Source organism: Neodiprion lecontei, chromosome 4 (genome assembly GCF_021901455.1).
Source record: "Neodiprion lecontei isolate iyNeoLeco1 chromosome 4, iyNeoLeco1.1, whole genome shotgun sequence".
Taxonomy (NCBI): domain Eukaryota; kingdom Metazoa; phylum Arthropoda; class Insecta; order Hymenoptera; family Diprionidae; genus Neodiprion; species Neodiprion lecontei.
The window spans coordinates 8,830,697-8,856,422 of NC_060263.1; the positions used below are offsets into that span (position 1 = coordinate 8,830,697).

The window sequence follows — 25,726 nt, forward strand, 5'->3', positions numbered from 1 at the left end:
ATTAAATTTTCGCAACAGTTACAAGAAAATATAGTAACCGTGATCTTGATGAGAAAGAATAGTAACGAATACTAGACGTTCCGATAACAGCTAGAGAACTAATTTTCATTTTATACCTAGAAATATATTTTTGAATTGTAGTAAAAAATGAAAATAGTTAAGGACCGAGCGGTAACCGTAACTGAAAATTTCTCTCGGTCTACGCTCACCTCTCTACTCCGACGGTATCAAAACGTGATTGTCGTTTAGGTTATGCATACAGACACGCAGACGACGACGTGGTGCGCAGGAGTTTTGCGCGAGGGTGAAATCGTCGCGTGGCTGTCAGGGTCGTGGACGGTGCCGCGGGTTTAGTCGCAACCTTCTTGTGTCACGACGCGAATCACCAGAACGCTTGCACAGGTTGAACCAAGGTTTGGGTCGAGGTCGGGTCTTCCCCCATTCCAGGGGTAGAGGTAGTAGTAACAGTGGGAGGAGTGTTCAGTGAAGGTGGTGGCGCCGTAAATCCTTTTACACTGTCGATAAGGCGGACCGAACCGACCCGCGAAAGCCGAACCAACCGCCAATATTGAGCTGGGGTGAAAAATCTACAGATGCCAGGTGGTGAACCGCCTTCGTCTGACGGCAGACGAAAGAATAACATCGACCGGAAATCAGAGTGGTAGCGCAACGAGAAGCCGGCTCCGAAGTGGCTTTGAAAAATTCTCGACACAAGTCGATAGGTACCCGTCTCCACCAAAGTTCATTGTTGGTTCTTCTATTATTAGATAACTTCAAGTTCGCGAACTCGAGTAGTTCAAGTTTTAGTGGGTGTTGCTTAATCCAAGTAAAACTTTCGCGAGCGTTCAATCCACCACGGCTTCCAGGTGTTGCGGCAAAGGCTAACCACGCGGATACGAGGTAACGAATGAATGTCCTGGCGAGAAAAATCATAACTCATAGGCCCAATTCTATGCTGCGAATCGATTCGTTAGGCCGGATATCGCGTTGGTGCAGGTCCTCGTACTACCGATCATTACGAAGTGTATCTCACCGCCTCTGCAGATCAACCAACGATAATTGAAACCGAACACGAAACGTACTGAATCACTGCAAGCGTGCACGAAAGCTCAGCTTATTGTTCCCCTCCAGTTTCTATGTGCCGTTACTGTTCCTGCAGTACAGCTGCACCCTGGAGACGCTTAATGTTTATTTATGTCCCCGTTAGCTGAGGAACAGACGGTGCAATTGAGACCACGATATGTACTAGCGAAAGACTCGTATATGAACTTGCTCCGGGGACAATTTGGTCTTATTTTCTCTTTTAATTTCTTTTCTCTCTTCTCATATATCGATGTGAATCTATTATCATGCATCCCAGACACGTTTTTGCCTTTTCAAATCTGAATCATGGCTGTTTTTTGTTCAAATCCTCAAACTTGAAGCGATTGTTCTAACTTCGGTTCACACTGATTACAGCCCCATACAGGATTTCAAACAACGTAATCGTCAAGCTCAAAATCAGTTGATTCTTATACTTGTAATAATTCATCCATGCGGTGAATTGCATCTGAAATCACAATAGAAAGTACCATGTGGTCTTGTCATGTACTAGAATTCGTAGCTTGCCTTGGCAAACCATAACTCGAGAATAATGCGCCGCAGCGATTTTAAACAGGGATCAAAATGTATCTCGGATTACTCACACTATATTTAGAATACTGTTTGCAATTATTTCCACGCTCAATTTCACTCAATTTCTGCTGCTGAAAGATACGTAATATAGATTTTCATTAACCTAATTCTTGTATATTTTACTGTTCAGCTGTATTTGTGATCACAAATTACAATAAATTTTTTGAACATTCGAAAGTGTATTAGATTCAATTATGCATCTATCTGCACTGGGACATACAAGTTTCGTTTTATCTCTTTCGACAGGTTTTATATGTTTTTTTTTTTTTCTTAACTTCCCGATTCTTTGTTCTCAGAGAAAACTCGACGTTTCAAGGTTTAGAGAATCAGTGCCGACCATTTTCGGACGGATGCTGCGTGTCTGTACGTGGTCAATATTTTTGTCCGATGATATCTTAAGAACGAGTGACTGGATTTCGATGATTTTGCTCTCAATTGACGCGGCTTTTCCAAATTTAGAAATTATTAAATTTTGACTCCGATCGGTTCAGTACTTTTTCAATTATTTAAATAAAAAAATTCCAAAATATGGAATACAAATTATGATATCTTCAGAATGGATGAATGGATTTCAATGAAAATTGGTACCGTGAGGTTTTTTCTGATCGCTAATCATGAATCTAAAGTCAGATTTGAAAATATATAATTTGGCGTATCAATATGCTGTAAAAAAAAAAAAAAAAATTATAAAAACATTTGAACTTTGGTAGAAATTGATAGACGGAAGTTTTTTGGGTCACCGCTAACAAATCCAAAAATTTATTTGCTTGCAAAATTTATAATAGTGGTTCCGTTATAGTGATTCAGAATTTAAAAAAATCGTTATGTTTTCATATAATATAGTACCTGAGGGAGTTTGAATCGTTAATCACGAATCATGATATTGTTATTTTTTTATCTGTGGTCTTGCAACCTGCAGTGTGAGAACGGAAAGTTTGCGGGCTGACTCATGGCCAGCCTAAAGCCGCTTGTTTGAATCGGTGATCTTTGGAAATGCTCATTGTGCAGATGGCATCGAATTTAGGAAAAACAAGGCAGGTCTAATATTTGTTAATTCCGAGGTTGCATTTTCAATATAATCTAGTATTCCACTAATATAAAGAATATATTAAATTAAGCTGAATTCATCCTTGACCGTGCTGCGTAGGAGGATTCACCCTGAAGTGAAACTACTTCAATGCCCATGCTAAAAATACCATGAATCATAGAGCGGATGGAATTCATTATGCTAAGAAATTAGTAATCCTGATCAAACCAATCTTCTCCAAAATATTACAATATATTTTATGTGATTCAGGGCAAATAACGAAGTACTTTTGTTGTTAATTTTGTGAAAGTAAGATGATTAATTATGCACGTACAAATGTTGACTGTAATCTTTTCACTCACAAATGAATATTAAGAATCTTTTCACCCATAATAAATGGTTTCAAACCAAAGCAAATTTTTTTCCAAAGTGACTTAATTATCTCTGAAATCAACGTTCGTAACTGTATCATTTTGTCTCGCTAGCCAATTAGTGGAGTAAAAATACTTGGATTCTCAAAAGTAAACGAATGTTGCCTTATTCAACGGCATGCTTTTTTGGGCGTCTCTGAATCCTTGATATGATAGGATCCACATGTTTTAGTTGAATTTCCATTTTATACCGTAAACTTTTGATCGGTACCCCTTCATCCTTGATCAAAATATATTTGCGAATGAATCATTAATACAGTAATCAACGATCATTGTCATCGAATCTCCCATTTCTCTTACCGATGCAATTCCTTCGACCACTGGTGATCAGCAATTAAGATTATGATCAAATTTTAGAGGGTCAAGAATGATTGAAACTCATACATTGTGACGAAAAATTGACTCCAAGAACGTGAAAAATCAGAACAAAAATCTCTGGAATGACATAAATACAAAATCGATGGAAACGAGTGTTGAATCCAAATCCATTTTCAAGTTTTCGTCACCTGTATTAAACTTTTGAGCAACGTCAAATTCGCTATTTAACATCGGAGAAATGAATTCTGGGCCACTGATTGATCCATACTCTGAATCGAAGTTACTTTGCAAATATTCCAGCCCAATTCTCTTTTGAAGTACTGGTTAATGGATTCGGGTGGTTGGGTACTATTTATTTACAAGTTTTTAATGATGCAATCAATGGCTGAAGTAATTGTACCAACGAAGATGTTTTGCACTTACATCGTCAGCCAACTCGTGCGTGAACTTGGTGTGTTTCTGTTCGTCCTTGCCAAGTTGCGTACGGTAGTAAATAAAGCCTGAGTCTAGCCAGGGGATGACTGCTTGTTTAGCGATACCAACCAGCAACATGTGAAAACAGAATATATTGCACAATCCGAGAGTTCGGATTCGTGTGTTGAAGAAAGTACGTATTCGTGATTCAGGTAGAGTTGTAGAAACAGGATTATGTTTCACATGGAGCCATTACGTTTCGGGTTTCATCAACTAACTTACTCGTGTGCTGCTTCTTGGTACTGACGATTCTTGCTTTCCTCTGCTTCCGAATGTATGCCCATAGTCGCCACTGCGACACGTAAAATGTATGTACGTACTAGCCTTTGGTTGAGAAAAATGTATCATTCACATGGGTATAATTGATGACACTCAAATTATATCCGACCTACCACAAACCGTGTCCAATTAACACAGTGAAACGTATCTCTGTATGTCAAATTCTGGTCCATCCAAGTGCTTCTCCATTTTCTTAGCCAGTATTACTGACCGAGTGGAACATATTTCGACGACAAATTTGAGAACCTAAAATTGAAGGATGGCTGAAGCAGCTTTCGATGCATTTTCTATATTGACGCTGTAATAAAAAAAATCTTTACTTTATTTGAGAAACGCTTACTTCAATACAACAGACATTATCCGAAATTTAGCGAGATCAAAGCAACCCTTTCCTGAGTCTGATATCTTGAAGGAACTTGAATAGCAAAGCGATATCGTTCACATACCAGAAGCGTTGACTAATCCGTCCCCCAACCTGGGCAGCATGAAATCACAAACGTATTTTGTCTCAATGGTCTTCGAACTGGTGAGTATCACCTGAAATGACGAGTCAACTCGAATCTAAAAGTTTCATCTGCGTTCGATTATTATCATTCTACTTCACCTTCAGATGTTCAGGAAAAGTAGTCATAAATATTTAATGGTAACCAATCGAGAGTCGAATCGAAGTAGGATATATTTTTTCCTAGTTCAATGATCCTGTTGAAGATAACTGCAATTGAATATTGTAAAGAGCTTAAACATAATGTTATTCGCTACTGAAGACTCAATATCCAAAATGAAATGACGTCGCTTACCTCCAGTGCTACCAATAAAGAGATATTCATGGCCTATAAAAGGCAAACTTTGCGGTCCCTCAGAGTTAGACGGATAATTGGAGATCAATACGATTTTCAAAACAGTGACCGTAAAATTGATTATCTGTTACAATACAAAGCATGCCACCACAAACATGGCTGCAGTCGAAGGGTCCATTCTGCGATATGTTAAAGCCCCGAAACACGAGCCTTTTCATTTTTTCCCAAAATGTGTCTGTGAAATTTTATCAAAATCGGCCTGCCGTATTGGAAGACCTCTATCCATTACCCATCACTGAATTCACTCAAGCCTTTTGTCCTATAATATTGCAAACTTGCGAACATTTCACATACTGTCCCCAAGCAAGGTCACTCATTCTTTACTACTCACATATCAAAGCCTGGTCTTACCCGAAGTCTCTCATAGAAATCACGTTCGCTTTCAAACTTAGAGGCTCAGATAGCTACTCGTACAATGCTTGTTTGAATGTTGTCGTGACAAATCCTATCACGCAATATTCGGCGTTGATAGACTGTAATCACTCACGTTCACAAATCTTCTGTTTGCGCCACTAAGCTGACATCCTTGAACATAGGTAATGTCGCTACACTTCCAAGACTTCAAGACTTAAAAGTCAATCGTTCGATTAAACATTCTTATATTGCAGAGTACAAATGGTTCGGTGTTAATTGTTGCTGGTCTACTTTTACCACATTATAGCTATTTGATACTATGACTGTATATTTCGACGGGTTTAACTCACCGAAACGGTCAAACTGGTTAATTAGTAAAAGATTAAAACGGTTGATCGTCCAAAAAAGTTGAACAGTTGAACCGGTTACTTTTTGAATCGGCTGAAAATTATTTCGTTTAAAAATCAACTAACCTATTCACAGGTTTACTTTTAACTGTTTTGGACGGTTAACCAGTTCGACCATTGGATAATTAAGTAGGTCAACCATCTTATCCGGTTTTCACTGAAAAGATAAACAAAAATGTATGTCTGATGAAGCGATAAGACTGATTCGGTCGTTACAAAATTCCTATCCGTCTGAGTGTACCTGAATATTGTAGTGATGAATTATCAGCAAAAAAAATCTGATGCAGAAAGAATCCTAAAAGCGTGTAAGAACGAATCTTAGCAATGATCACGCGAAGTTTTATACAGTTCCGAGCATCGCGTTAACTCAATGCACCAGTGTATGTAAAAATCGCCAATGAATTATTCGAAAACACGTAGCCAGCTGGAGAATAATGAAGAGCAGGGTGAACATAATTCAACCATTACCATAGCCGGTAGAAATTCTGTCGAAAATTGCCGACGCCGTCGCATTGCTGACTAAATTTTCACAAAACTAGAATCCGACTGACTTGTCAATTTCGCGATTGAAGTTATTTTGAAACAAGGTCGTTTGTGCCTTGATTCAAACGTTTTAACTTTTAATACTTCGTTTCGCGAAATGCGAAAGCCACCTCTGAAGCCTGAACGTTCATAATCTGCGGAGCATCGCGACCGTTGTGAAATTGCAATGTTATTACAGCTACAGCAGGAGCGGCGTAACGTCGGTAATTTGTTTAAATAATTGTGGGTACTTTGAACCTGTACCAGCCCTGTGTATAATCTAATATAATATTGGACGTAGGTACGAACCATGAAGAGTCGTACGTGTATACGAAATATACATGCCTACGTATCGCGTGAGTCCGATCCGTATCCTTGGTGGAAAATCACGCAATGCTAAAAACGCGGCACGTCGATATAACGTGGGTACAGGTACACCCCCACCTGCGGACCAACCCCCGAGTATACGCCGAGGGAGAAACTTCCACCACCCTTACAAACGAACCTTCGATGCCAACCGACATGTTCCGTATCCACAACCGTTGCATGTTTCGCCGAGACATAGGAGACCCCTGCATCTGATCGATCCTTTATATTTTGTTTTCAGTAGCTGAGCTCACAGCGATTTCAAACCTCAAGTTTAACTCGTTTACTTTTGAATTACGATTCTGCTCGACGATTTATTCCACTTAATTATATCCACGGACCCAACTTGTGATTAACAACGCCGTTGTATCGATTTGACGCGAAGCGTGCGGATGATAAATTGGGATACACCCAGAATTTGAAATTGCAAGTATCGCGGGGTTTGAAATTTAATAATAACCGAAGGCCTGCTTATTAAACTCGCAATCGGGGTTCAAAGAAACCCGTTTTTCGAGGATCGATCTCGCCGTTCTTTGCACGCTCTTTCTACACATTCCGTGAATATAGGGAAAATACTGTTTTGAAAAATATACCAGGTCAACTTGACGCGCTACCAAACTCGTTCTGGCTTCTTTCGCGAATAACTGCAAGTTAGCGACGAGTTTTTTGTTTTTCTTTAATCATTAGTCTTCTCATTCGCGAAATCATTTCCCCAATTATTCTCCGACTCCTTTTTGACAAATCCAATTCCTGACACATTTCGCGACACGGTGCAGAGAGATTTTTTTTTCTGTTCTCGTTTTCTTCGCCTGTACTCAAGTTTCATCGCTCGTTATAAAGTTTTTAATACCGTAGGGTATCGTTGTATAATACCTTCGGAGCTGCCGAATGATTGTACGTATTACTCCGCCGTTATACGACAAACTGCTCGTTTCATGTTCCATGTTATCAGGTTCGATCTATAATTGTCACCCGTAATACCCTGCGTGTGCGCGTTTGTCTGTGTGTAATGAATATTACATTACACACGACGAAATTCACTGAATAACAACGTTATACAAAAGAATTATAATTTCCCTTTTCTTTCTTCTTACTCCCCTCGAATTAACACGCTTTTCACATTTTATGACACAAAATTAACGCTTGACGGAGTTTCTGAGGACCCCATTCTATTTAAAAGTATGATCCACTTTTACGTATTCTTCAAAATTGTTCAGCTTGTACAATTTTTGTATCGATTCCAGTTTCCGTAAGTTGACATCAATATGAGTACGTCATTCACTTACTCGTTAACTCTCCGTTGGACAACGTATACGAATTCGTCCAGTATGAGTTTCTGCTAAATGGTCACTCGACTCGATGTCTTCTTAATTAATTTGTAATTATTAAATTGTTAAATATTTTCTTAATCCAACTGTCGGAATATCGAAAAGAAACCTCAAAGTAAGTACCTCAATGATTAGGGATGTGTTTTTTTTTTTTTTTGTTTTCAAGTGGGTAAAAAACAGCTATGGACGGATTCGTATAAGTTGACCAACGGAAGATTAAAGAATGGAAAGGTCAACTTATAATACTCGAATCGCATTCATGCTTTATGCAGAAATCGTTTGCGACTCAGGAGAGGAGAGACATGCGAGCCGAAAGGATTCCACTTGTTCCACGTATGGAAAAATTGTTACAATGGATAATCCAGTCAATCATACGATTCACCAGTCTTGATCCATCAATTTACGGATCATTCGTTTCGACAATTGTTACAAAAATACCCTCCCGCCACTGAAATCAACCAGTCAGAAGGTTTCAGGTCATCATATGACGACTAATTCACTCACGATTGTAAATTCAAAGTGAAACTGTTTCACCGATTACTGTGACGCTGAGATATCTACCCAGATCGAAAAAAAAAACACATCAGCGCCAACGCCAAGGTGAAAATGAGAGTTAAAAAAGGGGCAGATGAAACACGAAACGTGGGTGGAAAAAAAAACCCGAGCAACTCTTTGATCGCCTAACAAGCGAGAAGATGACACGGTTCAGGTGTCGAGGCTTAATGAAGGTGCAATTAGAATCGACTATATATGACGGGGCGGGTAGCTGGCGGCCACACCTTTGTACAGCAGCTTCAATTTGGTCCAAGAGCCAGGGGCACCTGCTCAAGACTTTAATCTAGAACGTTGGTAAGCAAAGTCTCCCTGTGCCAGGTACAAGGCGAAAGTTTTACGGTACTGCATCTCATGAGCATCGTGGTTGGTGCAGCTTGGTTCATATGCACTTTGCATACGGACTAACAATTAGAAAAACCGACGAAGCTCCCCGGAAGATTCAGGGAACAGGATACATGCTGGACCCTTGCATCCTGCAGGCTTCAACATTTCAGTCAGGAACATATGGACTAGTGCTCCAGCATCGAGATGGGAAAACTTTTTGAACATCTCTTTTATACTACTGATTTTTCGACGTGTACAATAGCACGATTCACCAAATTGTATTTCAATAAACTAATCTCTTATCAAAACGTTCGGGGCGCGTGAGGTTCGTCAGATTTTGCTCGCTTTTGCAGCTGAGAAAGAGATTAGCACAGCTGGGAAATGTATTCGGTTTGATATTCTTTAATCTTTCGATTGTTTTTATTCGAAAAAGGAAAAACTAGACTAGAGCAGGGTCAAGTGATGAATGACTGTGCGTTTTGGGTAGAACGCAATTTTTTTTTTTTTTTTGTTTTCTTCACATTTCGTAGGGAGGTCAGCCGTGAGTGTTGAAATCAGTTTCCGAAACTTTGAGGGCGATAGAACGGTCGCCATTTTGAAATTAAAGGTGTAATCATTGGTTTTTTATCTATCCCCGTAAACGTGAGGCCGACAAAAGTTTTGTACGGAGCTTTTTTGCAATTGATACCATTATCGATAACTGTTAGTGCTAATGTTATTTATAAAAAACAAACCGAATATAAAAACTGAATAGGTCAAATTGTATGCAACCAAAATACTGTAAGATTTTCAATTAATTAAAAATATTGCCTCAAGGTTTTTTGCACCCTCATGTTTGATTTTTTTTTTTTTTTTGTGTATAAACTTTGTATTCATAAAATTAATGAAAAAAATACACCATTTTACTGATAAGTTTGTAAACTCGTATGGTAGAAAACGAAAACAAAAAAACAAAAAAAAATATTCAAAGAGCTTACCCAGATCACGGTTTGAATTTCACAATAAGGCAATACGACTGTTTCTGCTTCTCCGCGAGATTCAATCGCAGCTCGTTCGCGTATCGATTCTAGAATTCTCAGCTGTCCAATTAAAACAACCCCTTCATTAATGACGTGGTATGTATTGAATCCTGTGTGTATATCTGAAACCGTTGTATATGGGTTCAAAGAGACCTTTGACCAGATTGTGAAACCTACCTGACTCGAAAACCGAATGTGTCCTTTATGATAAGCATACCTCGGAGGATCACCTTCGCTCTCGAACGACGTGATCCCTAATTTTGAAAAAAAACTCCGCCTGCGTTCACTCGTGTAGCCTGCACGAGTGTTGCGAAAGTATTAGTCCTGTGAACTGTTTCGTGATAGCTACGTTGGTAAGGTTTGACGGCTCGATAAAAATATAGTTCAAGCCCCGTCACTTGACGTTCGACCCGACATAAATTCAACTGTACTCATAAACGGGACGTGAACCCCGTTTTATTAAAACACCACAGCAGTATACCACCGCGGTATACTCGCTGCTGGTTTTATGAGACTCGCAGTCAACGAACGTAAATTATATACATGAAGGAAAGTACAAACAGACAACTTTTAAGCTTGAAAAAGTAGCCTACATGCATATCTTCCCTGTAAAAAAAATGGTGCTAGATTTGACACCATTTTAACACCGCGCGTGGTCGCAAGAGGTCCACTTTGATTACGGTGTTGATGAGCAGTGTCAAAAGCTCGGTGTTAATTTGGTGTTAATAACAAAGACTGGTTTAAAACCAAGCTTTTGACGCTGGTTATTAACCTTACAATCGGAGCGGATTTCTTTGGACCCACGCGCGATGTTAATACAGTTTGTTATTAACACCGAATGCATTAATACTAACTGATTTTCGGTGATCAGGATAGAAACACCTTTGACTTTTGGGGGCAACTCGTAGTGTTTTCAAATTTTTTGCGATTCACGAGTTGATAAAATTTTTCTCGATCCAAAGGCTCATATTATCGTAGATTAGTTTTTCTGTTCTATTTCGTTCCATTTCCTGCATTTTATATATGAAAAAAAAATCTTGAACTTTGCCTACGGCAACTGCATGTAACTTCTTAACACTTAGTTGGTGTCATTGTTGAGATGTTTTCAAAATCTGCTCACCAATTGGTTATTTTCTTGACTGAAACAGTTTCGTGTTAACGACGTGAGACTGTTTCAAAGAAAAATTAGAAACAATTTTTGGGGCTTTCGGTTATAATAAACTTCATAGCGTAACATAATTTACGATAACAACCCGCAACATGCTATTTATTATTACTGTTTCACGTTTTCATTCTGTCACATATAGTCGCTATGGATAAACTTTTGTTCCAACCTTCACACCAAGGAAATTTTCCTCCTTGTTATCGTTATGGTCACGAATCCTTCGTATTTCACTTCATGTAATTGAAGAAATAAGAATTCACCAACTCTTTAAATATACAATGTGTGAAGCAAACAACCCAGTTACTCATAGAGTTACTTCCGAGCATTTTACACGTGTGAATTTGTAGGAATAAACAATGAAGCTACTTATGTCGCAGTTTCTGATTGGAACCTGCCATTGGCTGCTCATCGAGTAGTAGGGGGAAAAACCGTTATATCCTACCGTCGAAAGAAAAGGATCAAGAACCGAGGGAGGGTCAAAAACTACAACGTTGACTTGAATAATCAGATTGAATTTCATTTCTATTTAGCCCTCGAATAAATTAACGCTCGCCTCGTCAATTTTGGGCCGTGGAAACTATCAAAGGGGGGTTGACAATTTTTCCATGAACCAAACTACGAGATCAGTTACATTGTCAAAAAACTATCTTTGAGTGCTATTTCAAGTCTTAACGAGATGGTGTAAATTTCGTACGAACTGATGTAAATTCGAATTTGGGACCGACACGTGACAAAGCGGATATTTTACCGGTTCGTCCTAAATTTGACAGGAGCCAGCGAAACGGAATCTCAACAATTTAAGATTCATCCTTTCTGAAAGACTCCAGCGAAGTTTCGACCTTTCATAAAATTATTGTCTTCCTCTCAAGAATTACTGGGGGGAAAAAAAAATGATCTCAGTGATTTTCCTTTTTTGGGCGTGAATGAGAGGCCTGCGTGAATAGTTCCTCTACATCACACAGTGGATTCAATCGTTCCGGCATAAAGCCAAAGCTGGGATCTGGGTATATCTGTAATCTGTTCTTTCGAGGGTAAAGCCGTCCCCATTTTTTATGGTAACCACCACCCTCAGCAGAGTATCACAAAGGAAATCCCCAATTGTTTTTGCCCCTCTTTCTCCCTTCACCGTCCTAAGTGAATTGCGAGGTGAACGTTGAGAGAAAACAAGAGTAAAACGTCGAATAAGTAAAATGAAAATTAAAGGTGAAACCTGGAGGACTTGAAACGGCTTTTGGAAACGGTCAAACAAGGGTGAGGATAAAAAAAGGCGATCGGCTTCATTTAATTTCGACAACAAGCACTCGAACTGTTTCAGCAACGAATACGATGACAAATCCTTTGTACTCCCGCTTTCTTGCACCCTGAGGCAAACGTCCTTTCCAGCCACTCACGAAACGGAGATGAATAGTCAATCTATTATCTAATAGCACCTCGTAGATAGACTCTCGAGGGTAAAAACCGTTCGGCCATTCGTTGCAGCTTACGGACGCGGAATAATTCTCTCGCTCTATTTAGCGTTTCATGCGCTTCATCACTTACATTCGTACCTGCAATCATTTTATTTCAATTATGATTTGCTACTTGAAACCAGCTACGAAATTACAAAATCGATTTTTCAAAGCGTGCGGAATGATTCAACTTTATGTTGTAAGAAAGTTACATTCAGCTGGCCTCCCTCAATAATTACCGATCATTTTTCAATCCCATTTGAAAACGCGTTTTCAAAATGCTATTCGTAGTTTTTTATTTTCTCTCTGAAACGTAGAATAAGTACTGAGAAATTGAAAAAGATTTTAGTCGGAGAATGCCAGCTAATCTGTATGCGCACACTGTTAAAAATTTCTGTATTAGAAGTTTTATTCGGATGCGGAACAGTAAATTCACCACACATTTAGTTTTTATTAAATTTACAAATACAATAAATTTGCTACATAATTTAGTGAAAATACCTGCACACTTCGATTGCGAAATCAGATACTTGCGATACTTGTAACTCTCCGAAAGCTGTTTGAAAGTATTTTGTCGCAAGTTTGCTGAGTTGAAGAGCAAATCTTTGACTTCGGCGTTATTTATTTAAATGAAAACGACGAGTCGATTTAGAGTGTAGTTGAAAACTGATTCCACGTGGTTCGGTTTCCGAGAGGTACGATACCTACAGTACCGAAAGAGTGAAAGAAGTAGCGACAATTTTTACCTCCTCCCTTTTATCGTCGTTGCTCGTGTCGAGATGCAGAAGATATCGAATGGTGACAACCCGCATCAACAGTAAAATCCGCGAAAAGCAATTGAATCGCGGGAATCCGGGCTTTGCCGTGAGATCAGTGTTCTGGAAATCGAAGTTTCACTTGAGCGAAGGGTCAGGGGGAGCTGAGCCGAAAGAAATTGAACCTCCAAGGCTTGTAATTGGAGCAGTGCGAGACGTGAGCCAAAAGCTCCCTCACCCCCGGCACCTCCTTAATCCGAGAACCGATCTTTTCCCCGGCTTTAATGATACCGATTACCTGCTGGGTATCAGTCAGGCTGCATGCCGCTACTAAGAACCGATAGAAATTGAAACGACAATTATAGCTGATCAAAAACGAGTAGAAAAACTAACTAATCGGAGTAAAAAAGCACCACGGAGGGATCTGAGCTCGGTAAAAGTTCTTTTTAAATATACTGAGAAAAAAGTTTTGTTGTAATGAACCAGAATTTATTTACTGTTAACAAATCGTACATTTGAATATTGCGAATTAAATATATAGTTACAGATAAAAAGACACGCATTTTTATGTACTTTTTTTGTGTGAAATAAAGATTTGTTAACCCTTTGAGGGGCAGTGGGAAGTATACTGAGGCATTTTTTAGAGTCTTAGGTTCCTAAATAATGCAACCGTTATGAAAAATTAGGCCAACTGACTCATTTTTTTTTTTTTTTTTTTTTCATTCTTCAAATAATCGATTAAAAAAAATCAATTACTTTCGGAAAAAATCGGCTATTGGTAAAGGGATAGAGCTAGAGCTCTGAAAAATTTCACACATCTTTTCTATGCTTAGAACTATTATATGTATTTCTAGCAAATTTCTTGACACGACGATTTGTTCAAAAAAAAAAAAAAAATATTGAATTTTGAATAACCCCAAATCCCAATAATTCAATAATTAAATTTGACTTATGCTATTTTTACGGTGCGCTAAGTACGTAAATAATATAATTCCACACAACACAAATGGCGAATGATTCCATATTCCACCACTAGGTGGCGAATTCAAACCCGCAATCAAAAATTAACTCTTGAATACTTATAACTAGAGCTATAATCGCAGAGAACTTTATCTTTTCTTTGCGTTTTTTCCATTTGAGTAGAAAAATGAGGAATCATTAAGAAAAAAAAAATAAGAATAAGAAACAAAAAAGGAACTAGTTTCTTCCCACATCTACATTATTAGTTAGGGGGACGCTGAGAGGGAGAATAAGCTACGTATATCATTTTTTACTCAGGACTTTGAAAGTAAAAGTCGCTATCTTGGATCCATTATCTTGAATGTTGCAAATCTGAAGTCTGATTCGTAATCGGCGACTCCAACAACCCCCGCAATGTCTACTTTTCAAATGTCAGACTCGTGCCTTTGTTGAAAATCTACCAATCCGAATTTATCAATAAAGACAGACCAAATATTCGAAAGGTCGAAATCCCGAAACCCGCTAAAGACAGAATGGCCAAAATGTCGAAAGGTTGAATGACGTCAGAAACCCATATAATCTCTCCAACGCCACACGAATCCGATGGCCGGCGTCTAGTGCCATCTAGCATAAGTCTGCAAAACTGTGACAATCGTATTGCGGCTTTTTCCGCTTTCTGGCCCTTCTGCATTTTGCGGATCGTAATTTTGCTCCTTGTGAACTTTGATCGTCGAAACTAATTGTATCGGTTTTGCGGCTGTTCGAAGCACTAACTTTCATCTTTCTGTGTCTCCACGTTCCGTGATTTGGTCATTTGGAATGCCGACTGTTCTGAAAATACTTTTTCGTACAAGAGAGCGTTAGATTAAATGAACTCTCGGGAAAACAGTTATTCTACTGGGTGATTTACCGAAAATCCCAACTTCGGTACTCTGATCATTCGGTATGTTTTAAAATTTGTATCTCGAGAATTTCGGATTTTCGACGAGTCGACTTTTTGGTCTTTCGAAATTTTGACCCCCGAGAAAAAAAATCATAGCTTGTGACAGAAATTGAGCTCTATAATGAAATTCACATGCGTTTCTTTTTACACACAATACGTGAGTATTCTTCAAAATTTTGAGTGAAAAATATCTGAGAAACCGATATGTATCTTATTTCTTGACAAATTTCAAAGTCAGCTGTACTTTTGGCATTTCGTAAATTCACAATTCACTTGAAACTGAAATGTTTTTAAGATCAACCGTTCGTTGAATGATCAAGTTATACTCAAATCTCAGCTACGAATGAAAATCCACAAACAAAAAAAAAAAACGCATTCTCTTATCGACATAAAAAAAAATATATCCACAAAGTTTAGTCGCAGACAATTTTTTTAGATGCAGTATGACTTTAAAAAAATTCATAACCGCGGAGGGTGGCGGTCGTATACAATATTTCTAATTTAAAACAGGCATTGGGGGGAAATTTTCATTCTTCTTATTTTTACTTTTGTCAGGGCGTTTTGCACGAAACTGCTTTTCTGAGTTACAGAAGCGAAACTGCCGGGCTGGGGGATGGTTTGTGATATCGGAACGCGCGCATCTATAGTCTCGCTTACGCACGCACGTATACACGCAAAAACTTGCACGTAAGTTAAATTTTAGCATGCGAGTTCGCGTTCGTCCGCAGGCTGGAGCCGCTTTCTCTCCGTAAAACAGAGATAAACGTGCGGATATGTGTAAAAGGGAGATTTAAATGCATTCGTTCAGAGAAGGGTGGAAGGCCATGCAGGGCTCGAGGCAGGGTTTTTCGCCCAAGAGGAAACGGAGGGAATTATGGAGTGTTCAACCCGGCGATATCTTTCCAACGTTTCTCGTCCTTTTCTTATTTCTATTTCGTTTTAATTTCTTTTATTCTTTGTCTTCCCCCGCCTCTATTATCCCCCGAGAAACGGGGATAAAAATAAAGATAGGAACGAGAGTGAAAACTCGCGGGAAATACGAGGGACAGAAATGTGATAAAATGCCAACAATAAGAAGCATCAGGAGGAGGGGGGGAAAAACGGACAGACACAGAGGGAAATGGAGTGAGGAAAACAAGGATCTTCCTGTCCGAGGAAGCGAGGCGGGCCGTTCGCCCCGGGAAATTCCCCGCTTTCATTTCCTTCAAATATTTCGCCGGCAGGATGAAGTATCGCTATTTTGTGAGCAATAAAACTCACCCAAGTTATACCCACCGACCGATATCGGCGTGTTCCACTGGTGACACATTTTTCCGAATAAAGCCGAACGCATCCTTAGGTATGCCTACTTTTAGTCTGTCGCGAAATTTTACCGCGACTTACCTTAGATATTGAAGGAGGGGTGCGAAAGCAGCGAGTCTACTCGTAAATCAAACTTTTAGAATTCTGATTCAAATGAAGTGCTTTTCCTCTCTAGGTATTGTTCGATATACACATTCCAAGGCGAGGTAAAAAATTTCATTTCATTTTTTTTTTCTTTCTTTTACAGGCGCATAAAGGTGAAGGTTGAATTTTATCAGATCGCCAAAATAGTTCTATGAAAAAACTGCAGGAATACGAATAATGGTCTGATTAGTATTTCAAATTTAATGAGTGTTATTTCAACATGTTTAAGATTTTCTTTACAAGTTGAAGGAAACGTGAATGAAATAAAGTGCAAGAACGTTACTTTCTTAGTTCTCAAATTTAGAATCATGTTTTCGAGATGAAAACGGTGAGGAACGAATAATAGGTGAGGGTTTTTATGCTGTTAATGTACAAGAGTACATAAATGATTGAAAAATGTTGTAACGTTGAGATGACTGTCGAGTCATCGGTAACGTCTTAAAACGTTTGCAACAGGTTGGTTTCATAAGTAATTGCATAAAAATAGATTCCCCTTTATAGTTAATAAAAATTTTAAAAAATTGCTCTTTCACTGTTTTTGGTGATGCGGTCTCTTTTTTTCTTTGATTTCAGGTTTTAGATTGAGTTTCTGAATTTTTGTCAACGGCGCTGTCGTACAGACTGGGAAATCAGCTTCAATCGCGTGTTAATTTTCATCCGAAACATGTAACGGTTAATTCATAACGAAAAGAAATATACAGAACAGTTTTCTTTTCTCGCATGAAACATAACAGTGTGAAGCATTTTATTTATTTTTCAATTCGGGGTTTAAACGGGTTATAAACAAAAATTGGCATACAAAATTACATATGTGAACAAAGTCATTCGTTCATCAGTTTTATGATCCAGCCCTCTGATTCATTTATTCTTTTCAAATGCCCAACATTCAAATTCTGAAATGTAAATCGCCTTTCCTTTCGTTTGTCTTTTGCTCTTATAGAAATTTATAACCGTCTCTCTGTATTTCATTTATTCACTAAAGTCTTCTTGATAATGACTTGGCTTTTACATGTGTGTTGTGCGAAATCATCAGCGAAATGTGTTTAAATAATAGCCACCCGATCGTTGGGTAGCGATGATCTACGTTCCTGGGGTTTCGAAGATCAATCGATCGATTTTCGTCGTACTTTGGATGTTCTTGGTTTACACCGCTGATCCACTGACAGGATCTTCGTCAATATCGATCGCCTGGCTGATTATCAAGAATTTTAACAACATAATTCAATCAAAGAAAATCGGCAAATCGTGCTCCTCTGAGTCAAATTTGATTCAGTCATTGTTTTGACTTCAAGGGGATACACTTGAATCGTCGCAAGCCATTCAACGACAATTACAATAATTATACAGCATCCTAGAGCCCGCAGATCCTTTCACATGCATATCGTTACAAGTAGAGGTGGATAGGAAAAACCGAGGATGTTAAGTAATGGGGGTGAAGTCAGCGTCACGGGGTTGTAAATTATTGTATAAAGCTAGTATCCCAAGTGTCAGGGGCAATGGTGCTCATAAGTTTATTACGGCGACCCTCTTCAAGGGGAGTGAAATGATCGTAGCTGGGTCAGGGAGAAAAGGCCCGGGGCTTCGACCGACGCTGATGTTGTTTCTCCATGTCCCGCGATGTATCCAATGCAATTTATACACAAGTTAATCCTCCTTATTCCGCGACATGCCACGTAGTGGTAAATTGATTTTTGACAAGAGATTAGGCCCGGCCGCTCCGTCACTCGGGGTTCCTTCGTCCATGGAAACCGCAGCATTTAGAGAGTTAAGCCCCTGGCCGACCCCATCAAAGTAGGCGCTCCGAAAACCGCAAGGGTAAATTTGCCGTAACGTTGTTTGCGAGGGTACTTTGACGGTTGTGTCTTTTACCGAATTCACCTCCGTTTTTCAAGCCGCTGTCACTCGCTCTCGAATACATTCTTGCTGCAGGAGGAAGGAACTTCAATTGTTTTAGGAAGTGGAATGGAACAACGCGAAAGCAAATTTTACCCCCAAAGGTAAAACGGTAAGCCGAATACTTGACATTCTTGACTCACCATGGAGTTGAAAATATTGCTTGGCCAAGGACCGTCACTTTCTGTTCATTTTATCATATTCTTATAATTATTAAATTAATATATTCTTAAATTGCGGAAATCTCTACCAGACTTGTAAACAAAAACTTGGGTATCGGTACTCCGTTTTAAACCGCTTTTGAACGATTAATATTCTAAAAGATTCGTTCGATGTCACACTACGATGTAGGACAGTTCGTACAGAAGTCTGTTTTCCGTGAAGTTTCTGAAACAGATTTTATTTTTATCACTAGCCGATCCAATATTGTCATTTATTGATTATAATCAATATCGAAGCGATGTAGTAACGTTAAACTCTCAACCATTCGAGCGTGATAGAAAAAAAAACTGTTTTAGTACATTCGGGAAAAATAGTTCTAAATCGAATGAGCCATTGTAGAGTGAAATAAAAGAAATCCGGATTCTCAACCATTCAAAGCTATTTTAAATACAGTATTTGAAACCGTGCATAGAATTACATAACCGAAAAAAATTCTATCGACAGTAAGCACAACTTGAGATAAAATTGTGACATCCCTGGTTAAAGTTCATAATTTTCTTTCTTATCGAATTTTTCGTTACTAAAGAAACATACATTCTATAATAAAACTCTTTTCTAGAGCTGTGCGTTTTTTTCTCTTTCTACTTGTAATATACAATATCTTCTTTGCTGTAGGTTCTCTTCGCTACCGCGAAAGCTCTTAGGAAAATTTTCATTTCTGATGCGCGACAGGAATTTTTCAGAAGGGGCAACAGGAAACACAGAGATAAAATAAAATAAACGAAACTGAGCAATATATTTTCATTTACCAAACTAGGTATGCATAAGAAGAAAGTCTCATCCTGACTATAAGGCACAATGCCTGATCTTGTGCCATATTGAGACTACTGTGCCATGTACGGTTTCAATTGTACGCCACACACAAGTTCTACTCTCGCTATGATACGCGTATTTTTTACCTTGGTATACAGGGTGTCCCGTTTTGAATTGAACAAGCCATAACACCGTACCGTTTGATTTATCATCATTATTCAAGTCACGACTTGTGTCCCGGAAAAGGAAATCGATTTACGATTCAAGGAAAATAGCTACGAACACAAAGTATTCCTTAAAAAGATCACTTTTTAATTTCAACTGGGTCACTCGACAAATTGGTTCTAAATAATTCGAGAATAATTCTCTGATTTTTTCAGATTTTTACCTCAACTCTAACCCGTGCCCGTAAGAAAGTGGATTACCCCATTTAACCTTTTCAGAGATAAATTTAATATACCGAACAGATTTCGATGAAATTTGGTATGGGAGAGTTTCTTGGGTCGCTGATTACAAATATGAACTCGAAATTTGAAAATTCAAAATCGCGAATCCAACATGGTGGATCAAAATCAAAAAAATTATTCCATTTTGGTGAAACTCGGTTCTCGAGAGTTTTGGAGGCCGATGATTACGAATCTGAACTCGAAATTACAAAATTGAAAATGGTGGTTCCTATACGGTGAAATCACGTGACTTGGGATTTCGGTCCAACATATTGCGTAATTTTGAGTTCAGATTTCTAATGAGCCACCCAAGAAACCACCCTATGCCAAATTTCATCGAAATCCGTTCGGTAGATTTGATTTGCCGCTTAAAGGGTTGAATGAGGTAATCTACCCTCTTGTTGGTACGGCTTGGAATCAACATGAAAATTTTAACAAATTAGGAAATTTTTTTTGAATTATTTGGTAGCTCAGTCAAAATTCAAAAATGACCTTTGTAAGAACCACCCTAATGCATACATTCAAAAAAATGTTTCGCGAGTTTGTTTAGCACAAATAAAATTTCAATCAAACCATAAAAATTTAAACAAGTTTCAATGTTATGGTAAATAAATTTTCTAATAGCTGTTAACTTATTTGAATGAATCGCCCTTCTCTCGGCGGATTTTTTATGACCTCTTGCTCTTAGGACTCTGAGAGCAATAACGCAAAGTGGCGCCGGAAAAACTGCTTGGTTTATCACGAAACACCCTGTGTACAGGATTGTACGCATGTGCGCACATCTTCGCTCTCGGAGGATTGAAGCTTTGTCCCACAATTTCTACGACCACGAAGAACTATAGAATCGGTACGTGATCTTGGTGAGTAACGAATTTTTCCGGGAGCAATAGCAATCTAGATCCGAGCCTGAAACGACATACATATAAACATACCGGGGCGGAGAAAATTGTAGAAGAAAAGGAAGGCATATCTTACATTCCGTTTGCCATTTCAAGGGTTAAATTCGGCCAGTGTGCAAGAAATTTATATAGAAAGGGAAAAAGGAAGTGGAATAAATTGACGGAAAACTGCGGCTTTCGATCATCCGAATAAGACGTTGCGTCCCAATTTATTCCGGAAAAGTTACGATTTGAGAAACGAATAAATTCAGCAACGACAGACGATAACAAGATTTTTATACAGGTACTTTACGGGATCGAACTAACACGATCAACACGATAGATTACAAGCAGCCCTTAATTACTCACAAATGTTCAAGCTTTTTATACCTACGATGATCGTGAATGAAATACTGTTGTAAAGCGTTAGATGAACCTTAGTAGATATAATACGACAGTTATGGATCAAGATTCCTATTACCGACATTTACTACAGTCGGTAAGGCAGGAATTCTTACCCCTCGCATGTAACTTACCGACTGTGGTAAGTGTCGGTAATAGGGATCTTGATCCAAAACTGTCGTATTATATCTACTAACCTTTATGCTCCTATTTTCTATCTAGTAGCATTCACAGATAAAAGACACACAAAAGCCATCAAATTTTCATAAAATGAATGAGCTCTCGTTAATGACGCCCAATGGAAAACACGTTTTGCGAATAAATATCGTCTTTCGTTTTTTTTTTAATTTTCACCTGTTTGCTCACTTCTTGTCACTCGCGAACACAATTTTCTTTGCACTGCAACGCAGTTTTTCAGCGATACGTTCACGATCTCGATACTCTTGGACCATCTCTACAAATTTCAAATTTCTGTGCCTACTGTGAAAATCATTTTCACCTAATCACGCTACCCAAGATTGACGAGGGAATGGTTTGCACATGAGAAACCAAAATGACGGGAACGTTTCGTCTCAGATACTTGACAATTGTGATTATTGTGAATGTATAAATAAGAAGAAACAAGAAATTTCAAACTACCCAAACATTTCCTGATCTAGAGAACTTTGAAATTAAGGGTAGGTTTTCTTTAGTAATAACTTGAAAATAGTTGTTCAATCGTATCTGAATATAAAAAAGTTTTAACAATATTTGATATTTGTTTTATAACTTCTCTTTTCACATGGTAATCTCATAAAAGAAGGCACATAAAATTGCATACGTGTATAAAAAAAGTAAATATTCATACATTCGTTCGATCATTCATACTTAGTGCTTATTAATTGTTTCAAACGGTGTATAGTATTGAAATTATCAAGTCTAAATTGTCTTTCTTTTGGATTTTAAAATTTAAAATTGTCACTAGGAATTTTTTTATTTATAAATAAAGTCTTATCAAGATTGACTTAACTTAGACAATTATTTTGCGAAGGTCTTAGGTAGGTGTATGGCAATCATGGTTAGTTGTTCGTTACGAAATCCACGTTCCTTTCAATCTTGATGATATTTAAATCGCTTTCGTCGTAATTTGATGTTATTTATTTAAACTTATTATTTATTGATGAAACTTTCATGCCAATTTATTGTTTTCAAGATGTAATACGGTCGTTGATTATTTTCAAAATTTTTAAAAATACGTTATTGTATAAATAAGATTGGGACATCGTGCTACGTGGACAGTTTGGTCGAGAGATAAACCCTCTCCGAAAAAAACAGGTGGAATTAGTCGAAGGTGTACATCACAATACCACTCGATGGCACTAAGAGTCAAATTATCTTTGGTCATTGTTTTAGTTACAGCGGGAATATTTGAATCGTTGAACAATTTGAAAAAAAAAAAAAAAAATTCAGTAATCAATGAAGGCTTGTCAGCAAACCTCCGCAAATCGAAAAGATCGGGCGAAAAGAGAAGAATAAATGAAATTACTTCTAGTCTAAAAGAATCAATTCCCATTGCTGTCTAAGAATTAATCGAATGGCGTGTAGCTGAGAGATCGCCGAACGAAAACCACGGATTGCGCGGAGTCCGATAATTTCTCATTTCACGGGTCAGCCCCTCGCAGCTCTTTGAACTGGGCGTGAAACTAGCCATGGTTTGTTAGTTCTTCCAGAAAGTATTACCATAAAATCGTGACCGGAATCTCTAGGGTATCATTCAGTAGCTGCCATTGGAATATTCGCAGGCCATAAATGAGCTTGCGGTGAGTTCGAACGATCGACAATCGCTGATCTTATCCATAGGCTCGCGAGTCATGTACGTGGAATTTTTTCTCATCTCTGATCGGTTGTCAGTGTAACGTAAAAACGTGGTTGCTCGCTTCGCTCCGGCAGAAATTCTCCGTTTACTCCGGCGCTTTATAAAGCTTCCCGATCGTATTGTACACCTATAGGTATAACATAATGCACGCATAACCAGCTATGTAGGGGTGATAATGGATCAGCTCGTTCATTTTTATTGCCTCGACTCGGCTTCCTATTACGAGCAGATGACGGCACAACGAGACGACGACAGCTCGATGTAATCGAATAATCCCAAGATTGAATGGAACAAATCAATCGGACGATTCGCCTTCGACGTTCCGCGATACTTCACCTCTTTTGTAAAGAATTAAAGGCGTGGTCAGAAATGCTGTATGTTGACTTCGTGACTTCTCCTTGGCGGGTATCCCTGAATAATAAATCATCCAAAAGTGTTTTCGGTTGATCAAATCTTATCTGATAATGAACTTTTTATCAAATTGGACACATTAATTATTAATGACAAAAATTTCCGTCCGGTAAATTTTAATCCAGTAAAATGATATATTCTAATATTCATCTATTTTACATATTGAAACATTTCCTTGCACCGGCAATAAAATTTTCTTTCACCTGAAATAAGAATCCTTTGAAATAATGGAAGAAAGGTTAATAATTAGTTATAGAAATAAAATCGTTCGTTGCTTTGCTCGGACACTTTACATACATCTGTTACGAAAGTAAGTTTTCACGCAGTAATAATTATTACCACTTCGCACAAACACATAGCTTTCAACATTTTTTAACCATGTTGAACAAATATTTACTCATCGCAGTGAAATTCTACACAATGTCCGTAATTTCTCACTTCAATTCCACTTGAATAGCGTCACTTTTTGCTGATCAACAGAATAAGATGAGATTTGTAACGCTTGTTCACCTCAACAACGTTTTACTCCGTCCCCCGCCTCTTTTTTTATCGAGTGAAGAATCAAATTATTTCTACAACAGTTACGGCTAAATTTGTATTTTCCCCATTTGTCAGAGTCAACTCATGCATACTATATCATTATTCTTAACCAATGTCCGTATCTGCAAAAAAAAAAAAAGAAAAAAAAACTTGCCCCTTTATCGGGCGTATACAAATATTATATACCTATACCAAAAATGCCAACAATGGAAAAGGGGGTCTTGTATATAGTGCATGGTGAATAATGCCCGCGCCGCTGGCACCTTCGTGCAAAGAAAAATTGAAGGGAATTTTACTTTTATTTTACCTTTTATTTATTTATTCGCTTATTTATTTTTTCCCCTCCCCAATTTTCTTTCATTTTATTCAGCAGTTCCGCCTCAACAGCGTTGAGAACGTTAATGCAGCTTTTCTACCGCTCCTGAATATTCGCAGATGCTTTTTCAACTTAGCGTTGTATCGAAGCACCCGAATGTACAGTGTGAGAAATTATAATCAACGCGATCTCCCAAAGTGATTAATAATTTTCCGGCTATGCCGCAAACCAATTTTCAGACACCGTACGACTCGCGTTCTGACCATGAAGCTCCGGTTCGGAAAGTTCTGAATTCCATGACCGTTTGTTAGCTTTTAAGTCACGAGCTCAAGCCACGCGACTAACGTCGGTGATGAAAAACCGCGAGCTTGAACACCCCGTAGATGTGTGCCAGGTGAAATACAGCGTAGGGGCTTACAATATAGGAAATAGGCGCTGTCTCGTAAATCGAAAAGACGCTGAGCTTTATTGCGCACACTTCACGGCATATGGCTAGGTAGGTACAGTAGAAGAATCATATCGTATATTTTAAAAGAATGTGATACCGCATACGGCTTGGTAGGTATAACGTAGATAGCTGCTATGAATTTATGACTACCAAAGCTGAATAACTTATTTCACATTCTTTGTATTAAGTGCAGAGGAAAGTGGGACGGTCTTGCAGCATGAACCTTTTAGTTTGTAGTTCATTTTTCACTCGGTATTACGTGAAAAAATTGAAAATATTCGGAAGGAATTACAGGAGGTCGCTTTTTTCGAGTTCAGTCAACTTGGAGCTTTCGTGAAATTTATGGTTTCACTCTTCGAGACGCGGATGTACAGGAATCAGAGTTCAAAGCCGTATGAAATAGTCGGTAAAAATATTCTTCGGCACAGATACTACGAAGTATTATACACGTTATAGTATCTCACGAAACTGGACATAAATTTTCACCCTTTCTGATCCTGATCCTTCTCCAACGGTGCATATTATATTCTGAAGATTATAGCGAAGACTTATGCCCTGTTTTATGTCACTCACTACCCTACCGCCTTTTTCGGATTAAAATGCGACGGCGCTTATGACATTGGCGGATCAGCTCGTCAGTTCCATACCTGCAGGCAAGATAAGAGAAAGCATTCTTTGGGGCCGTCACACCTGGAAAAAAATTATCCCGTCGGACAGTAAGGGAAAATAAATGTCAGACTTCCAGGAGAAGCATCTAACCATTCTCACTACCTGTATTGTTAGCCTTGTTTTACGATTTCTTCAATCGCTTTTGGAATCGCACTTGAGGGTCAAATTATATTCGTATTGTGCACAGCTATCCAGAATATTTCGTGTCCTTTTGAAGTTTAAATCAACCGTTCACTCCGTT

General features: G+C 38.4%; 1 protein-coding gene across 1 annotated transcript in view; it reads left to right on the top strand.

Moving 5' to 3' along the window:
- Positions 1-383: 383 nt before the first annotated feature.
- Positions 384-25,726, top strand: part of LOC107225054 (protein artichoke) — a 262,673-nt gene continuing 237,330 nt past the window's right edge. The window contains exon 1 of the mRNA XM_046736903.1: positions 384-900. The gene's annotated coding sequence lies outside the window, so the exon portion shown is untranslated. The remainder of the gene's footprint in view (positions 901-25,726) is intronic.